We start from the raw sequence: 9298 nt of genomic DNA, 5'->3' as shown, positions 1-9298 counted from the left end.
CTTTGTGACGATAGAAATGTTCCTCTTTTTTTGTTGTTGTTGTCAGTTTTCTTCTTTTTTTCTCAAAGGGTGCTCACATGCCTGAAATTAGGAGCCTTTGTTTGCTTACTTTCCTTGTGTGTTCACTACAGGGTTGTCCCAATACCAATATTTTAGTACGTATTTTGATACTTTTCTAAATAAAGGGGACCACAAAAAAATGGCATTACCGTATTTTTCGGACTATAAGTCGCAGTTTTTTTTCATAGTTTGGCCGGGGGTGCGACTTATACTCCGGGGCGACTTATGTGTGGAATGATTAACACATTACCGTAAAATATCAAATAATATTATTTATCTCATTCACGTAAGAGACTAGACCAGGGGTCGGCAACCCGCGGCTCTAGAGCCGCATGCGGCTCTTTAGCGCCGCCCTAGTGGCTCTCTGAAGCTTTTTCAAAAATGTATGAAAAATGGAAAAAGATGAGGGGAAAAAAATTTAATTTTTTGTTTTAATATGGTTTCTGTAGGAGGACAAACATGACATAAACCTCCCTAATTGTTATAAAGCACACTGTTTATATTAAACATGCTTCACTGATTCGAGTATTTGGCGAGCGCCGTTTTGTCCTACTAATTTTGGCGGTCCTTGAACTCACCTTAGTTTGTGTCCATGTATAACTTTCTCCGACTTTCTAGGACGTGTTTTATGCCACTTCTTTTTCTGTCTCATTTTGTCCACCACCCTTTTAACGTGCGTGAATGCACAAAGGTGAGTTTTGTTGATGTTATTGACTTGTGTGGAGTGCTAATCAGACATATTTGGTCACTGCATGACTGCAAGCTAATCGATGCTAACATGCTATTTAGGCTAGCTGTATGTACATATTGCATCATTATGCGTCGTTTGTAGCTATATTTGAGCTCATTTAGTTCCCTTTAAGTCATCTCAATGCAATGTATATCTCATGACACACTATCTGTATGTAATATGGCTTTTAATTTGTTGCGGCTCCAGACAGATTTGTTTTTGTATTTTTGCTCCAGTATGGCTCTTTCAACATTTTGGGTTGCCGACCCCTGGACTAGACGTATAAGATTTCATGGGATTTAGCGATTAGGAGTGACAGATTGTTTGGTAAACGTATAGCATGTTTTATGTTATAGTTATTTGAATGACTCTTACCATAATATGTTACGTTAACATACCAGGCACGTTCTCAGTTGGTTATTTATGCCTCATATAACGTACACTTATTCAGCCTGTTGTTCACTATTCTTTATTTATTTTAAATTGCCTTTTAAATATGTCTATTATTGGTGTTGGGTTTTATCAAATACATTTCCCCAAAAAAGGTGACTTATACTCCAGTGCGACTTATATATGTTTTCTTTCTTTCTTTATTATGCATTTTCGGCCGTGTCAGGACATGGACTATGATGCAGTTTCCTGCGTGTGTTGCTTTCCCGAGATGCAAACGAACTGAAGCGGACATGGCGTGGAGGTAAGGACATGATTTTATTTTACACTAACAAAGCTCAAAAAGGTATAAACAAAAAGCGCTCACAGCGGAGGTAAAAAACTTGACTATGAAAACAAAAGGCGCGCACATAGGCGGAAGTACAAAACTTGGCTATAAACCCAAAACTTGCACAAAGGCAGAAACTATGAACAATGAAACACAAACACTAACTGGGGCGTTAATAAACAAAAACTTACTTGGCATGGAAAGATCAGCATGGACTATGGAAGCATGGGTAAAAGTTATCAAGTGAAGAGAAGGTGATGTTGCCAGGAAGACAGCCTGGCAACTGGGAGCTTAAATAGTGACATGATTAGTGACAGCAGGTGCGTGACTCAAAATGTGAAAATGTGAGACAGGTGCGTGACATGAGGATGTGAACCAGGTGTAACTAATGGTTACTATGGTGACAAAGCAAGGGAGTGAAAACAAGAACTAAAAAGTGTCCAAAAACCAAGCAAAACATGGCCAAACAAACACATGATCAACACAGACATGACAGGCCGGTGCGACTTATACTCCGAAAAATACGGTATCTATTTTAACAAAAAATCTTAGGGTACATGAAACATATGTTTATTTTTGTAATTTAGTCCTTAAATAAAATAGTGAACATACTACACTTTTAGTAGTAAGTAAACAAACAAAGACTCCTAATTAGTCTGCTGACGTATGCAGTAACATATTGTGTCATTTATACACCTATTATTTTGTCTACATTATGAGGGACAAACTGTAAAAAATGATTATTAATCCACTTGTTCATTTACTGCTAATATCTGCTTATTTTCTGTTTCAACATGTTCTATCTACACTTCTGTTAAAATGTAATAATCACTTATTCTTCTCTTCTTTGATACTTTACATTAGTTTTGGATGATACCACAAATGTAGGTATCGATCCGATACCAAATAGCTACAGGATCATACATTGGTCATATTCAAAGTTCTCATGTGTCCAGGGACGTATTTCCTGACTTTATAAACATAATATGAATTTTTTTTAAAGAAAAAATTATTTTGTGATGATAAAATGTATTGATGTAATCATAGTAGTATCGACTATTGTACTTGGTATCATCACAGTGGATGTTAGGTGTAAATCCACCAATGGCATTTGTTTACATTCGGGGTGCTAGCTTGCTGTTAGCGGTTATCGTCCATTCTCCCTTTTCTGTCTACACACTGTGTCTGCTTGTAAGTACTCCGTGTGTGTGCGTTGCCGAACATGCTCCTCTGCTTGTAAAACCAGCAATGTCCCGACGTGACGACGGGCAGTCATGCCCGGGGACCGGTACTTTTCAAACAGAGTATAGTACCGTTTTTAATTCATTAGTACCGCGATACTATACCAGTACTGGTATACCGTACTACCCTAGTTCCCGATCTTATTTAATGCCTTTGATTGCAACAAGAAACGTATGTCTGTTGTATCGTAAGGGTTTCTGTTAAAATAAAGCCAATGATGAACTGGGAATTATCTGTGCATGTGATGGAAGAATGCACTGCACATGTGATGGAGGAATGCACAGTGCAGGGTTGAAATTCTACTGAATTTGCATGAAATCAGGTTGTTTTAGCTAATAATCATGCTGCAAGATCTAGTATGTTGCATTCAATGTTTATTCCCATTCATTTCCCATTAATTCTCGTTAATTCCCAAGGAAAGTTTCCAACTTTGAATACTCCTGGAATTTTGCAACCCTCGTCTCAAGGATGAATGAAGGCCCGACATATACCATGACATCAATGCTCCCTCTAATTTTCCATGTGTGTGGGCAAACGCAAAAACTCCCTGAGCATTGAGTGGAGCCCATGTGAGCAACATCAGACGTGCACACTGTGGCTACACCAGCAGCACACCTGTCCAGAACCTGACTAAATAACAACTTCAATCTCCATCCATCCATCCATTTTCTACCGCTTGTCCCTTTCGGGGTCGCTGGAGCCTATCTCAGCTGCATTGGACAAGTCCCCACCTCATCGCAGGGCCAACACAGATAGACGGACAACATTCTCTTATTATTATAATCAAAGGACAGCAGTCATTTCCATTTTTAATATAAAGTAAGTGTTTAGGCCCACTTACAATGACAATAACAACAAATATTGTTTTTCATGAACTGTGTACTTGTATTGTTTGTCTGGGTGGAGGTCCTGCTTTGGAAATAATTTGTACCCCTTTCAGAAGTTGCATTTAGTTCCCATTAAAACATCCACATGTTGCACAATGAGATGTAAGCAGGGGATCATGTGTACATTCCTGCAACTTCCTGTTTGTAAAAAATATATTTTTATGAGTATTTATTTAATATACTAACAGCATTTCATGATTAATATTTATAAATGAAGATTCCTAATAAATGACACTAGAATAAGCACACATTTGATTGGTAAATCGTAGTGTAACGACCTGGAATGACACTTTATGTGTGGTGTTGGAGTTGTCCGACTTTTTGTGTGGCTGTAAACGCATCACTTGCTAAGTGCCATGTGTGCATGTGTTGGTGCAAGTGAGAAAGAGCGAGCGGCTGCTGTTGATAGAACAAAGTTGCTTTTGGTCTGGTTTGTATTGCAGAAAATGACCACTTTTGCTGGATATAATTTTTTTACTAATGTTTTGGTGATGTGTTTATAAAGAGCTTTGCTCAGTAAAGTGATGGATGGAATTCATGTCCTCAAAGCATCTCGACAGACGTTACAATATTTGAACAATGATGACGAAAACGGTTTTCTCTGTCGTGTCCGTGTGTCGAAAATTGTTATGCGCTTATTTTTTTTTATTTGATTTTGTGCGCTGCATAGATTTGCCGTGCGCAGAGGACGCTTGAGCAGTGCGCAATTGCACAGGCGCGCACCTTAGAGGGAACGTTGCATGACGTGTAATTAAAAGGCTGTGTTGCATACTGTACTGCAGGTCACCTTTGACCTCTCTGGATTCCAGCAGAGAGGCTAAAGGGTAATCACAACCCGCACTGCCCTACTTCCCTTCATCAGAAGAGTACAGTTGAAATTTGCTCGCCGTATAAATCAGCGACGACCCGGCAAATTCCTGAAAGAAGCCACCTCGGGTTCAGTGTTTATGACTTTGGTGATTTAAAACGGGGCACTAGGCCAATATTTCAAAGTTTTCTTCGGCAGTTATTCTTTTTTTCCCCATCCTGCAAGTTGGTAATGTGACCCCACCAAGTAATGATGTCCTGCTCCTCTCTCTCATTGCGCAATATTTACGTTTTCAGGAAGCCATGGCACCGTCAGTACGGAGGAGCAAATGAAAAACGATAAAATAGAAGCTATTCAAACAGTCAAATAACTTGGTGTTTTTTTCTTCTTATGCATCAAGTTAAAAAAACACTTGTGATGTACAGTAAAAAGTCTAGAATATATATTTTTTTTTTTTTACAAAAATGTGCCTCTAAAGTCGCATAAAAGCTCGCTAATCAGACTCATGCAAAACACTTAACAGCGGATAGCTACTTTTTACACTAGCATTAGAAATATCTTTACAATGAAGGTTGTGTTAAAAATTCCAAATGAGCACTTTTTTACCCCTTTGTGACGTTAAAAAATGTAGGCTTAGTCATTACTGATCAGGCGCGGGACGTTGACACAACGTTGATTATACATTGATTTACTTTAAAACTGACTTCGAAACAACGTTGCAAAATAATTGTGTTTGTAAATTGAGACAACGTTGATGTCGAACGTTGGATCCACGTTGGTGGTCGGGAAATGACCAAAATTCAATGGTCAAGTCAACGGCACGACCTGACATTGAATAAACGTCAAACAGCATGTCGTTTCAACGTTGTATTTGTGTTGTAGAATATTGGTTGGAAAATGACCAAAATTCAGTGGTCAAATTAACGTCTTAGAACCCAACATTGATTAAATGTTGTCAAAAAGCATGTCATTGTAGCATATTGGTTTGGAAGTGACCAAAAGTCAATGGTCAAATCCACGTCACAACTTGACATTGAATAAACGTCGTTAAAAAGCATCTTGTTTCAACGTTGTATTTGTGTTGTAGAATATTGGTTGGGAAATGGCCAAAATTCAATGGTCAAATCAACGTCAAAACCTGACATTGATTAAACGTTGTCAAAAATCATGTTGTTTCAACGTCGTAGTCGTGTTGTAGAATATTGGTTGGGAAGTGACCTAAAATCAATGGTCAAATCAACGTCAAAACCTGACATTGATTAAACGTTGTCAAAAATCATGTTGTTTCAACGTCGTATTCGTGTTGTAGAATATTGGTTGGGAAATGACCAAAATTCAATGGTTAAATCAACGTCACAACCTGACATTGAGTAAACGTTGTCAAAAATCATGTTGTTTCAACAATGTATTTGTGTTGTAGAATATTGGTTGGAAAATTACCAAAATTCAGTGGTCAAATTAACGTCTTAGAACCCAACATTGATTCAATGTTGTCAAAAAGCATGTCATTGTAGCATATTGGTTTGGAAGTGACCAAAAGTCAATGGTCAAATCCACGTCACAACTTGACATTGAATAAACGTCGTTAAAAAGCATCTTGTTTCAACGTTGTATTTGTGTTGTAGAATATTGGTTGGGAAATGGCCAAAATTCAATGGTCAAATCAACGTCAAACCTGACATTGATTAAACGTTGTCAAAAATCATGTTGTTTCAACAATGTATTTGTGTTGTAGAATATTGGTTGGAAAATGACCAAAATTCAGTGGTCAAATTAACGTCTTAGAAGCCAACATTGATTACATGTTGTCAAAAAGCATGTCGTTGTAGAATATTGGTTTGGAAGTGGCCAAAAGTCAATGGTCAACAGTGCTTCCCATAAACTGCCAAGATACCTGTGGTGGTGGGGGCGTGGCTATCATCATCGAGTAATTTGCATAATTTACTACAATGATTTGATTTTCTCTAAAAAGGCTCAAAAAATGTATACTTACTAATTAATAACAGTTTTGTTTTAAACGTCCATCCATCCATTTTACAATATAATTACAACACTTTATGTACATATTTATATACAGATTTGAACAATAAGTTATTCACTGAAATATATTTATTAATTGTGGTTCTTACAAAAAATATATCTTATAAAATATAAAAGCTAAAATATCTCAAAGCTCTGCCCCTTTAATTAGTGCATACTAAATAATTTAACTTTAGCTTACTACTACAACCATATTATTTACCAGCAACATAAAGTGAAACAGAGGCAGAGGTGTCCTGCCACAGTCAGTAACAAATAAACAGAAAACAGTAGTGGTGGTAGATAGACACAGAGCTTCATCAAACATCTGATCCACTGAACAAAGAGCTCCAAAAATCTTGAACTTTAGACTGCCATCAGTTTTACTCCCTACACTTAACCAGGTGTTTCCTACTGCCTGCAGACTTTGCACCCTTCGTTATATACACATGTTGTGTTTCTAATATAAATACATTTAATAAAGTCAAATACAAGTAAGGCAACAAGAGAAGTATCCTACACTTCTCTTTTGTAAAGTAAATCTGAACAGCCGATATGGGCATCTACATCAACTATATGATTTGCCTGAGAAGCTGGAGAGGAGAAAAAAATATATATATATATTTTATTTATTTTTTATTTATTTTTATTTGTGGCAGACGTAATTCTTTCGTGGCGGGCCGCACACAAATAAATGAATGTGTGGGAAACCCTGGTCAAATCAACGTCACAACCTGACATTGAATAAACGTTGTCAAAAAGTTTCAACATTGTATTTGTGTTGTAGAATATTGGTTGGGAAATGACCAAAATTCAATGGTTAAATCAACGTCACAACCTGACATTGAGTAGACGGTGTCAAAAATCGTGTTGTTTCAACGTCGTATTCGTGTTGTAGAATATTGGTTGGGAAGTGACCTAAATTCAACGGTCAAATCAACGTCTTAGAACCCAACATTGATTAAACTTAGTCAAAAAGCATGTTGTTTCAACGTTGAGTTGAGTCGAGTTGAGTTTGAGTTTATTTCGAACATGCAAGCTTACAACATGATACATCACAATTTCCAGTTTCGTTGTATTTGAGTTGTAAGAACTTTGGTTGGGAAATGACCAAAATTCAACGGTCAAATCAACGTCACAACCTGACATTGAATAAACGTTGTCAAAAATCATGTTGTTTCAATGATGTATTTGTGTTGTAGAATATTGGTTGGGAAGTGACCAAAACACAATGGTCAAATCAATGTCTTAGAACCCAACTAAGATTACATGTTGTTTCAACGTTGTATGAAATGGAACGTGTTGACTTCTCATCTCTGCCTTGATAACTGAGAGGATTACCATCAGAGGAAGGTTACATTTGAAATAAAAATGTTTACATTTATTTTTCTCCTGCTCTTTATTTTCCATGGATCATAAAAAACCAGCAATAATAATGGCTATAAAACACTTTGATACAGTTTTCAGCCATTAATACGTTTTGTTGTCAGGACAGTTAAACGCATACAAATGACAACTAATCTGTATGCAGAACCTCATAAAAGCTGTTAGTCCTCTCCATAAACGCAGCGGCCTGAAGCTTCAAGCCAGTAAAAAGACACCCTGGCGCTAATAAAGGTGCTACAAGCGACTGGATGCCACTTCATCAGTCCTGACCTCTCCTTTTTTATTGGTTATTGATTTATTGATTTATTTTTTTTTTTTTTACAGGCCTCTCTCCATGTTGGTGCACATCAGCTTTGTCGGAACAGCAACAAACATTAGCGAATTGTTGGGCTCCAGGAACGGATTCTGGAACGTTCTGGGATGCTTTTATTGTGGCGGTGTGAGGGTTCTAAAGGGACTACGTTCAACCTGCACAGCTGGACTTCACTCACTGTAAGTGACGATTGATATTCCACACATTTTTTAAATTTTTTTCAATGATGCAAAACAAGGAAAAGAATGGAATTTCGGGGGTTCACACTTGTGGGGGCAGCTTTGATACGTTTTGACCAGTAATTAAGTTAAAGTACCAATGATTGTCACACACACACTAGGTGTGGCCAAATTATTCTCTGCATCATCCTTGATCACCCCCTGGGAGGTGAGGGGAGCAGTGAGCAGCAGCGGTGGCCGCGCCCGGGAATCATTTTTGGTGATTTAACCCCCAATTCCAACCCTTGATGCTGAGGGCCAAGCAGGGAGGTAATGGCTCCCATTTTTATAGTCTTTGGTATGACTCGGCCGGGGTTCGAACTCACAACCTACCCATCTCAGGGCGGACCATGGTGCTAAAAGCAATCCAGCATACCGTATTTCCTTGAATTGGCGCAGGGAATATAGTATTCGCACGTCTAGAATTACTGCCGGGTCAAACTCGTTTCTCAAAATAATTAACGCATGCTTGGCCTTATCGCTGGTTCATTATTGACGCCGGATCAAATTCGTTTCGCAAAATATTAATTTTATTATCGCGTGTCTATAATTTTCGCCGGGTCAAACTCGTTTCGCAAAATATTAATTTTATTATCGCATGTCTATAATTTTCGCCGTGTCAAACTCGTTTCGCAAAATATTAATTTTATTATCGCATGTCTATAATTTTCGCCGTGTCAAACTCGTTTCGCAAAATATTAATTTTATTATCGCATGTCTATAATTTTCGCCGGGTCAAACTCATTTCGCAAAATATTAATTTTATTATCGCATGTCTATAATTTTCGCCGGATCAAACTCGTTTCGCAAAATATTTAGCATATGGCTAGAACTTCCACCGGGTCAAATTCGTTACGTCACGAGTGACGCTTTACCTGTCCTCATTTTCAAAATGGAGGAAGCTGCTTTCAGTAGTT

At 37.8% G+C, this 9298-nt stretch overlaps 1 protein-coding gene across 5 annotated transcripts in view; it reads left to right on the top strand.

Moving 5' to 3' along the window:
• Window positions 1–354: 354 nt before the first annotated feature.
• Window positions 355–9298, top strand: part of LOC133656345 (tenascin-like) — a 140279-nt gene continuing 131335 nt past the window's right edge. The window contains exons 1-3 of one of the 5 annotated variants that reach the window (XM_062057394.1): window positions 355–751; window positions 1407–1484; window positions 8175–8342. The gene's annotated coding sequence lies outside the window, so the exon portion shown is untranslated. The remainder of the gene's footprint in view (window positions 752–1406; window positions 1485–8174; window positions 8343–9298) is intronic. The other 4 variants (XM_062057395.1, XM_062057396.1, XM_062057397.1 and 1 more) reach the window with 4 other exon arrangements.

This window comes from Entelurus aequoreus, linkage group LG08 (genome assembly GCF_033978785.1).
Source record: "Entelurus aequoreus isolate RoL-2023_Sb linkage group LG08, RoL_Eaeq_v1.1, whole genome shotgun sequence".
Taxonomy (NCBI): Eukaryota; Metazoa; Chordata; class Actinopteri; order Syngnathiformes; family Syngnathidae; genus Entelurus; species Entelurus aequoreus.
This window is presented reverse-complemented; position numbering and strand designations above follow the sequence as displayed.